The sequence below is a fragment of the Heterodontus francisci genome, unplaced genomic scaffold (assembly GCF_036365525.1).
Source record: "Heterodontus francisci isolate sHetFra1 unplaced genomic scaffold, sHetFra1.hap1 HAP1_SCAFFOLD_1052, whole genome shotgun sequence".
Classification (NCBI taxonomy): Eukaryota; Metazoa; Chordata; class Chondrichthyes; order Heterodontiformes; family Heterodontidae; genus Heterodontus; species Heterodontus francisci.
The window spans coordinates 8,059-17,500 of NW_027141523.1; positions in this window are offsets into that span (position 1 = coordinate 8,059).

Sequence of the window (9,442 nt, forward strand, 5' to 3'; positions counted from 1 at the left end):
CCTCCCCCGCTCTGTCTCCATGGTGACAGTCCCCTCCCCCGCTCTGTCTCCATGGTGACAGTCCCCTCCCCCGCTCTGCCTCCATGGTGACAGTCCCCTCCCCCGCTCTGTCTCCATGGTGACAGGCCCCTCCCCCGCTCTGTCTCCATGGTGAGAGGCCCCTCCCCCGCTCTGTCTCCATGGTGACAGTCCCCTCCCCGCTCTGTCTCCATGGTGAGAGGCCCCTCCCCCGCTCTGTCTCCATGGTGACAGGCCCCTCCCCCGCTCTGTCTCCCTGGTGACAGTCCCCTCCCCCGCTCTGTCTCCATGGTGAGAGGCCCCTCCCCCGCTCTGTCTCCATGGTGAGAGGCCCCTCCCCCGCTCTGTCTCCATGGTGACAGTCCCCTCCCCCGCTCTGTCTCCATGGTGGACAGTCCCCTCCCCCGCTCTGTCTCCATGGTGAGAGGCCCCTCCCCCGCTCTGTCTCCATGGTGAGAGGCCCCTCCCCCGCTCTGTCTCCATGGTGACAGTCCCCTCCCCCGCTCTGTCTCCATGGTGACAGGCCCCTCCCCCGCTCTGTCTCCATGGTGACAGTCCCCTCCCCCGCTCTGTCTCCATGGTGACAGGCCCCTCCCCCCGCTCTGTCTCCATGGTGAGAGGCCCCTCCCCCGCTCTGTCTCCATGGTGACAGTCCCCCTCCCCGCTCTGTCTCCATGGTGAGAGGCCCCTCCCCCGCTCTGTCTCCATGGTGAGAGGCCCCTCCCCCGCTCTGCCTCCATGGTGACAGGCCCCTCCCCCGCTCTGTCTCCATGGTGACAGGCTCCTCCCCCGCTCTGTCTCCATGGTGAGAGGCCCCTCCCCCGCTCTGTCTCCATGGTGACAGGCCCCTCCCCCGCTCTGTCTCCATGGTGAGAGGCCCCTCCCCCGCTCTGTCTCCATGCGTGACAGGCCCCTCCCCCGCTCTGTCTCCATGGTGACAGTCCCCTCCCCCGCTCTGTCTCCATGGTGACAGTCCCCTCCCCCGCTCTGTCTCCATGGTGAGAGGCCCCTCCCCCGCTCTGTCTCCATGGTGAGAGGCCCCTCCCCCGCTCTGTCTCCACGGTGACAGTCCCCTCCCCCGCTCTTTCTCCATGGTGACAGTCCCCTCCCCCGCTCTGTCTCCATGGTGACAGGCCCCTCCCCCGCTCTGTCTCCATGGTGAGAGGCCCTCCCCCGCACGGTCTCCATGGTGACAGACCCCTCCCCCCCGCTCTGTCTCCATGGTGAGAGGCCCCTCCCCCGCTCTGTCTCCATGGTGACAGTCCCCTCCCCCGCTCTGTCTCCATGGTGAGAGGCCCCTCCCCGCTCTGTCTCCATGGTGACAGTCCCCTCCCCCGCTCTGTCTCCCATGGTGACAGGCCCCTCCCCCGCTCTGTCTCCATGGTGAGAGGCCCCTCCCCCGCTCTGCCTCCATGGTGACAGTCCCCTCCCCGCTCTGTCTCCATGGTGACAGTCCCCTCCCCCGGCTCTGTCTCCATGGTGAGAGGCCCCTCCCCCGCTCTGTCTCCATGGTGAGAGGCCCCTCCCCCGCTCTGTCTCCATGGTGAGAGGCCCCTCCCCCGCTCTGTCCTCCATGGTGACAGGCCCCTCCCCCGCTCTGTCTCCATGGTGACAGGCCCCTCCCCCGCTCTGTCTCCATGGAGAGAGGCCCCGCCCCCGCTCTGTCTCCATGGTGACAGGCCCCTCCCCCGCTCTGTCTCCATGGTGACAGTCCCCCTCCCCCGCTCTGTCTCCATGGTGACAGGCCCCTCCCCCGCTCTGTCTCCATGGTGAGAGGCCCCTCCCCCGCTCTGTCTCCATGGTGACAGTCCCCTCCCCCGCTCTGTCTCCATGGTGACAAGGCCCCTCCCCCGCTTTGTCTCCATGGTGAGAGCCCCTCCCCCCGCTCTGTCTCCATGGTGACAGTCCCCTCCCCCGCTCTGTCTCATGGTGACAGTCCCTCCCCCGCTCTGTATCCATGGTGAGAGGCCCCTCCCCCGCTCTGTATCCATGGTGAGAGGCCCCTCCCCGCTCTGTCTCATGGTGAGAGGCTCCTCCCCCGCTCTGTCTCCATGGTGACAGGCCCCTCCCCCGCTCTGTCTCCATGGTGACAGGCCCCTCCCCGCTCTGTCTCCATGGTGACAGGCCCCTCCCCCGCTCTGTCTCCATGGTGACAGGCCCCTCCCCCGCTCTGTCTCCATGGTGACAGGCCCCTCCCCCGCTCTGTCTCCATGGTGACAGGCCCCTCCCCCGCTCTGTCTCCATGGTGACAGTCCCCTCCCCCGCTCTGTCTCCATGGTGACAGGCTCCTCCCCTGCTCTGTCTCCATGGTGAGAGGCCCCTCCCCCGCTCTGTCTCCATGGTGACAGTCCCCTCCCCCGCTCTGTCTCCATGGTGACAGTCCCCTCCCCCGCTCTGTCTCCATGGTGACAGTCCCCTCCCCCGCTCTGTCTCCATGGTGACAGGCCCCTCCCCCGCTCTGTCTCCATGGTGAGAGGCCCCTCCCCTGCTCTGTCTCCATGGTGACAGTCCCCTCCCCCGCTCTGTCTCCATGGTGAGAGGCCCCTCCCCCGCTCTGTCTCCATGGTGACAGCCCCTCCCCCGCTCTGTCTCCCTGGTGACAGTCCCCTCCCCCGCTCTGTCTCCATGGTGAGAGGCCCCTCCCCCGCTCTGTCTCCATGGTGAGAGGCCCCTCCCCCGCTCTGTCTCCATGGTGACAGTCCCCTCCCCCGCTCTGTCTCCATGGTGACAGTCCCCTCCCCCGCTCTGTCTCCATGGTGAGAGGCCCCTCCCCCGCTCTGTCTCCATGGTGAGAGGCCCCTCCACCGCTCTGTCTCCATGGTGACAGTCCCCTCCCCCGCTCTGTCTCCATGGTGACAGGCCCCTCCCCCGCTCTGTCTCCATGGTGACAGTCCCCTCCCCCGCTCTGTCTCCATGGTGACAGGCCCCTCCCCCGCTCTGTCTCCATGGTGAGAGGCCCCTCCCCCGCTCTGTCTCCATGGTGACAGTCCCCTCCCCCGCTCTGTCTCCATGGTGAGAGGCCCCTCCCCCGCTCTGTCTCCATGGTGAGAGGCCCCTCCCCCGCTCTGTCTCCATGGTGACAGGCCCCTCCCCCGCTCTGTCTCCATGGTGACAGGCTCCTCCCCCGCTCTGTCTCCATGGTGAGAGGCCCCTCCCCCGCTCTGTCTCCATGGTGACAGGCCCCTCCCCCGCTCTGTCTCCATGGTGAGAGGCCCCTCCCCCGCTCTGTCTCCATGGTGACAGGCCCCTCCCCCGCTCTGTCTCCATGGTGACAGGCCCCTCCCCCGCTCTGTCTCCATGGTGACAGTCCCCTCCCCCGCTCTGTCTCCATGGTGAGAGGCCCCTCCCCCGCTCTGTCTCCATGGTGAGAGGCCCCTCCCCCGCTCTGTCTCCACGGTGACAGTCCCCTCCCCCGCTCTTTCTCCATGGTGACAGTCCCCTCCCCCGCTCTGTCTCCATGGTGACAGGCCCCTCCCCCGCTCTGTCTCCATGGTGAGAGGCCCCTCCCCCGCACGGTCTCCATGGTGACAGTCCCCTCCCCCGCTCTGTCTCCATGGTGAGAGGCCCCTCCCCCGCTCTGTCTCCATGGTGACAGTCCCCTCCCCCGCTCTGTCTCCATGGTGACAGGCCCCTCCCCCGCTTTGTCTCCATGGTGAGAGGCCCCTCCCCCGCTCTGTCTCCATGGTGACAGTCCCCTCCCCCGCTCTGTCTCCATGGTGACAGTCCCCTCCCCCGCTCTGTATCCATGGTGAGAGGCCCCTCCCCCGCTCTGTATCCATGGTGAGAGGCTCCTCCCCCGCTCTGTCTCCATGGTGACAGGCCCCTCCCCCGCTCTGTCTCCATGGTGACAGGCCCCTCCCCCGCTCTGTCTCCATGGTGACAGGCCCCTCCCCCGCTCTGTCTCCATGGTGACAGGCCCCTCCCCCGCTCTGTCTCCATGGTGACAGGCCCCTCCCCCGCTCTGTCTCCATGGTGACAGGCCCCTCCCCCGCTCTGTCTCCATGGTGACAGTCCCCTCCCCCGCTCTGTCTCCATGGTGACAGGCTCCTCCCCTGCTCTGTCTCCATGGTGAGAGGCCCCTCCCCCGCTCTGTCTCCATGGTGACAGTCCCCTCCCCCGCTCTGTCTCCATGGTGACAGTCCCCTCCCCCGCTCTGTCTCCATGGTGACAGTCCCCTCCCCCGCTCTGTCTCCATGGTGACAGGCCCCTCCCCCGCTCTGTCTCCATGGTGAGAGGCCCCTCCCCTGCTCTGTCTCCATGGTGACAGTCCCCTCCCCCGCTCTGTCTCCATGGTGAGAGGCACCTCCCCCGCTCTGTCTCCATGGTGACAGGCCCCTCCCCCGCTCTGTCTCCCTGGTGACAGTCCCCTCCCCCGCTCTGTCTCCATGGTGAGAGGCCCCTCCCCCGCTCTGTCTCCATGGTGAGAGGCCCCTCCCCCGCTCTGTCTCCATGGTGACAGTCCCCTCCCCCGCTATGTCTCCATGGTGACAGTCCCCTCCCCCGCTCTGTCTCCATGGTGAGAGGCCCCTCCCCCGCTCTGTCTCCATGGTGAGAGGCCCCTCCCCCGCTCTGTCTCCATGGTGACAGTCCCCTCCCCCGCTCTGTCTCCATGGTGACAGGCCCCTCCCCCGCTCTGTCTCCATGGTGACAGTCCCCTCCCCCGCTCTGTCTCCATGGTGACAGGCCCCTCCCCCGCTCTGTCTCCATGGTGAGAGGCCCCTCCCCCGCTCTGTCTCCATGGTGACAGTCCCCTCCCCCGCTCTGTCTCCATGGTGAGAGGCCCCTCCCCCGCTCTGTCTCCATGGTGAGAGGCCCCTCCCCCGCTCTGTCTCCATGGTGACAGGCCCCTCCCCCGCTCTGTCTCCATGGTGACAGGCTCCTCCCCCGCTCTGTCTCCATGGTGAGAGGCCCCTCCCCCGCTCTGTCTCCATGGTGACAGGCCCCTCCCCCGCTCTGTCTCCATGGTGAGAGGCCCCTCCCCCGCTCTGTCTCCATGGTGACAGGCCCCTCCCCCGCTCTGTCTCCATGGTGACAGGCCCCTCCCCCGCTCTGTCTCCATGGTGACAGTCCCCTCCCCCGCTCTGTCTCCATGGTGAGAGGCCCCTCCCCCGCTCTGTCTCCATGGTGAGAGGCCCCTCCCCCGCTCTGTCTCCACGGTGACAGTCCCCTCCCCCGCTCTGTCTCCATGGTGACAGTCCCCTCCCCCGCTCTGTCTCCATGGTGACAGGCCCCTCCCCCGCTCTGTCTCCATGGTGAGAGGCCCCTCCCCCGCACGGTCTCCATGGTGACAGTCCCCTCCCCCGCTCTGTCTCCATGGTGAGAAGCCCCTCCCCCGCTCTGTCTCCATGGAGAGAGGCCCCGCCCCCGCTCTGTCTCCATGGTGACAGTCCCCTCCCCCGCTCTGTCTCCATGGTGACAGTCCCCTCCCCCGCTCTGTCTCCATGGTGACAGGCCCCTCCCCCGCTCTGTCTCCATGGTGACAGGCCCCTCCCCCGCTCTGTCTCCATGGTGACAGTCTCCTCCCCCGCTCTGTCTCCATGGTGACAGGCCCCTCCCCCGCTCTGTCTCCATGGTGACAGTCCCCTCCCCCGCTCAGTCTCCATGGTGACACTCCCCTCCCCCGCTCTGTCTCCATGGTGACAGGCCCCTCCCCCGCTCTGTCTCCATGGTGAGAGGCCCCTCCCCCGCTCTGTCTCCATGGTGACAGGCCCCTCCCCCGCTCTGTCTCCATGGTGACAGGCCCCTCCCCCGCTCTGTCTCCATGGTGAGAGGCCCCTCCCCCGCTCTGTCTCCATGGTGAGAGGCCCCTCCCCCGCTTTGTCTCCATGGTGAGAGGCCCCTCCCCCGCTCTGTCTCCATGGTGAGAGGCTCCTCCCCCGCTCTGTCTCCATGGTGACAGGCCCCTCCCCCGTTCTGTATCCATGGTGACAGGCTCCTCCCCCGCTCTGTCTCCATGGTGAGAGGCTCCTCCCCCGCTCTGTCTCCATGGTGACAGGCCCCTCCCCCGTTCTGTATCCATGGTGACAGGCTCCTCCCCCGCTCTGTCTCCATGGTGACTGTCCCCTCCCCCGCTCTGTCTCCATGGTGACAGGCCCCTCCCCCGCTCTGTCTCCATGGTGAGAGGCAACTCCCCCGCTCTGTCTCCATGGTGACAGTCCCCTCCCCGCTCTGTCTCCATGGTGAGAGGCCCCTCCCCCGCTCTGTCTCCATGGTGACAGTCCCCTCCCCCGCTCTGTCTCCATGGTGACAGTCTCCTCCCCCGCTCTGTCTCCATGGTGAGAGGCCCCTCCCCCGCTCTGTCTCCATGGTGACAGTCCCCTCCCCCGCTCTGTCTCCATGGTGACAGTCTCCTCCCCCGCTCTGTCTCCATGGTGACAGGCCCCTCCCCCGCTCTGTCTCCCTGGTGACAGTCCCCTCCCCTGCTCTGTCTCCATGGTGACAGTCTCCTCCCCCGCTCTGTCTCCATGGTGACAGACCCCTCCCCCGCTCTGTCTCCATGGTGAGAGGCCCCTCCCCCGCTCTGTCTCCATGGTGACAGTCCCCTCCCCCCGCTCTGTCTCCATGGTGAGAGGCCCCTCCCCCGCTCTGTCTCCATGGTGACAGTCCCCTCCCCCGCTCTGTCTCCATGGTGACAGGCCCCTCCCCCGCTCTGTCTCCATGGTGAGAGGCCCCTCCCCCGCTCTGTCTCCATGGTGACAGTCCCCTCCCCCGCTCTGTCTCCATGGTGACAGTCCCCTCCCCCGCTCTGTCTCCATGGTGAGAGGCCCCTCCCCCCGCTCTGTCTCCATGGTGAGAGGCCCCTCCCCCGCTCTGTCTCCATGGTGAGAGGCCCCTCCCCCGCTCTGTCTCCATGGTGACAGGCCCCTCCCCCCGCTCTGTCTCCATGGTGACAGGCCCCTCCCCCGCTCTGTCTCCATGGAGAGAGGCCCCGCCCCCGCTCTGTCTCCATGGTGACAGGCCCCTCCCCCGCTCTGTCTCCATGGTGACAGTCCCCTCCCCCGCTCTGTCTCCATGGTGACAGGCCCCTCCCCCGCTCTGTCTCCATGGTGAGAGGCCCCTCCCCCGCTCTGTCTCCATGGTGACAGTCCCCTCCCCCGCTCTGTCTCCATGGTGACAGGCCCCTCCCCCGCTTTGTCTCCATGGTGAGAGGCCCCTCCCCCGCTCTGTCTCCATGGTGACAGTCCCCTCCCCCGCTCTGTCTCCATGGTGACAGTCCCCTCCCCCGCTCTGTATCCATGGTGAGAGGCCCCTCCCCCGCTCTGTATCCATGGTGAGAGGCCCCTCCCCCGCTCTGTCTCCATGGTGAGAGGCTCCTCCCCCGCTCTGTCTCCATGGTGACAGGCCCCTCCCCCGCTCTGTCTCCATGGTGACAGGCCCCTCCCCCGCTCTGTCTCCATGGTGACAGGCCCCTCCCCCGCTCTGTCTCCATGGTGACAGGCCCCTCCCCCGCTCTGTCTCCATGGTGACAGGCCCCTCCCCCGCTCTGTCTCCATGGTGACAGGCCCCTCCCCCGCTCTGTCTCCATGGTGAGAGGCTCCTCCCCCGCTCTGTCTCCATGGTGACAGGCCCCTCCCCCGCTCTGTCTCCATGGTGACAGGCCCCTCCCCCGCTCTGTCTCCATGGTGACAGTCCCCTCCCCCGCTCTGTCTCCATGGTGACAGTCCCCTCCCCCGCTCTGTCTCCATGGTGAGAAGCCCCTCCCCCGCTCTGTCTCCATGGTGAGAAGCCCCTCCCCCGCTCTGTCTCCATGGTGACAGGCCCCTCCCCCGCTCTGTCTCCATGGTGACAGTCCCCTCCCCCGCTCTGTCTCCATGGTGACAGTCCCCTCCCCCGCTCTGTCTCCATGGTGAGAGGCCCCTCCCCCGCTCTGTCTCCATGGTGAGAGGCCCCTCCCCCGCTCTGTCTCCATGGTGAGAGTCCCCTCCCCCGCTCTGTCTCCATGGAGAGAGGCCCCACCCCCGCTCTGTCTCCATGGTGACAGGCCCCTCCCCCGCTCTGTCTCCATGGTGACAGTCCCCTCCCCCGCTTGTGTCCATGGTGAGAGGCCCCTCCCCCGCTCTGTCTCCATGTTGAGAGGCCCCTCCCCCGCTCTGTCTCCATGGTGACAGGCCCCTCCCCCGCTCTGTCTCCATGGTGACAGTCCCCTCCCCTGCTCTGTCTCCATGGTGACAGTCCCCTCCCCCGCTCTGTCTCCATGGTGACAGTCCCCTCCCCCGCTCTGTCTCCATGGTGAGAGGCCCCTCCCCCGCTCTGTCTCCATGGTGACAGTCCCCTCCCCCGCTCTGTCTCCATGGTGACAGTCCCCTCCCCCGCTCTGTCTCCATGGTGACAGTCTCCTCCCCCGCTCTGTCTCCATGGTGAGAGGCCCCTCCCCCGCTCTGTCTCCATGGTGAGAGGCCCCTCCCCCGCTCTGTCTCCATGGTGAGAGGCCCCTCCCCGGCTCTGTCTCCATGGTGAGAGGCCCCTCCCCCGCTCTGTCTCCATGGTGAGAGGCCCCTCCCCCGCTCTGTATCCATGGTGACAGGCCCCTCCCCCTCTGTCTCCATGGTGTCAGTCCCCTCCCCCGCTCTGTCTCCATGGTGAGAGGCCCCTCCCCCGCTCTGTCTCCATGGTGAGAGGCCCCTCCCCCGCTCTGTCTCCATGGTGACAGTCTCCTCCCCCCGCTCTGTCTCCATGGTGAGAGGCCCCTCCCCCGCTCTGTCTCCATGGTGAGAGGCCCCTCCCCTGCTCTGTCTCCATGGTGACAGGCCCCTCCCCCTCTGTCTCCATGGTGACAGTCCCCTCCCCCCGCTCTGTCTCCATGGTGAGAGGCCCCTCCCCCGCTCTGTCTCCATGGTGACAGTCTCCTCCCCCCGCTCTGTCTCCATGGTGACCGGCCCCTCCCCCGCTCTGTCTCCATGGTGACAGTCTCCTCCCCCCGCTCTGTCTCCATGGTGAGAGGCCCCTCCCCCGCTCTGTCTCCATGGTGAGAGGCCCCTCCCCCGCTCTGTCTCCATGGTGACAGGCCCCTCCCCCTCTGTCTCCATGGTGACAGTCCCCTCCCCCGCTCTGTCTCCATGGTGAGAGGCCCCTCCCCCGCTCTGTCTCCATGGTGACAGTCTCCTCCCCCGCTCTGTCTCCATGGTGACAGGCCCCTCCCCTGCTCTGTCTCCATGGTGACAGTCTCCTCCCCCGCTCTGTCTCCATGGTGAGAGGCCCCTCCCCCGCTCTGTTTCCATGGTGACAGTCCCCTCCCCCGCTCTGTCTCCATGGTGAGAGGCCCCTCCCCCGCTCTGTCTCCATGGTGACAGTCCCCTCCCCCGCTCTGTTTCCATGGTGACAGTCTCCTCCCCCGCTCTGTTTCCATGGTGAGAGGCCCCTCCCCCGCTCTGTCTCCATGGTGAGAGGCCCCTCCCCCCGCTCTGTCTCCATGGTGAGAGGCCCC